A 930-nucleotide genomic window follows, 5' to 3' on the forward strand; every position below is an offset into this window, starting at 1 on the left:
TTATCTCCATAACCCTTGATTCCACTATCCTTGAGAGCTCTATCCAACTCTTTCTTAAACGAATCGAGAGACTGGGCCTCCACTCTCTTCTGGGGCAGAGCATTCCACATACCCACCACTCTCTGGGTGAAGAAGTTTCTCCTCATCTCTGTCCTAAATGGCCTACCCCTTATTTTTAAGCTGTGTCCTCTGGTTCGGGACTCACCCATCAGCGGAAACATGTTTCCTGCCTCCAGAGTGTCCAATCCTTTAATAATCTTATACGTCTCAGTCAGATCCCCTCTCAGTATTCTAAACTCAAGGGTATACAAGCCCAGTCGCTCCAATCCTTCAACATAAGATAGTCCCGCCATTCCAGGAATTGACCTCGTGAACCTACGCTGCACTCCCTCAATAGCCAGAATGTCTTTCCTCAAATTTGTAGACCAGAACTGCACACAATATTTCAGGTGCGGTCTCACCAGGGCCCTGTACAGCTGCAGAAGAACCTCTTTGCTTCTATACTCAATCCCTCCTGTTATGAAGACAAGCATGCTATTAGCTTTCTTCACTATCTGCTGTACTTGCATGCTTGCCTTCATTGACTGGTGTACAAGAACACCCAGATCTCTTTGTACTGCTCCTTTACCTAACTTGACTACATTTAGGTAGTAATCTGCCTTCCTGTTCTTGCCACCAAAGTGGATAACCATACATTTATCCATATTAATCTGCATCTGCCATGCATTTGTCCACTCACCTAACCTGTCCATGTCACCCTGTAATCTCCTAACATCCTCCTCACATTTCACCCTGCCACCCAGCTTTGTATTATCAGCAAATTTGCTAATGTTACTATTAATACCATCTTCTATATCATTAATATATATTGCAAAAAGCTGCGGTCCCAGCACTGATCCTTGCGGTACCCCACTGGTCACCGCCTGCTAT

Source organism: Chiloscyllium plagiosum, chromosome 44, assembly GCF_004010195.1.
Source record: "Chiloscyllium plagiosum isolate BGI_BamShark_2017 chromosome 44, ASM401019v2, whole genome shotgun sequence".
Taxonomy (NCBI): domain Eukaryota; kingdom Metazoa; phylum Chordata; class Chondrichthyes; order Orectolobiformes; family Hemiscylliidae; genus Chiloscyllium; species Chiloscyllium plagiosum.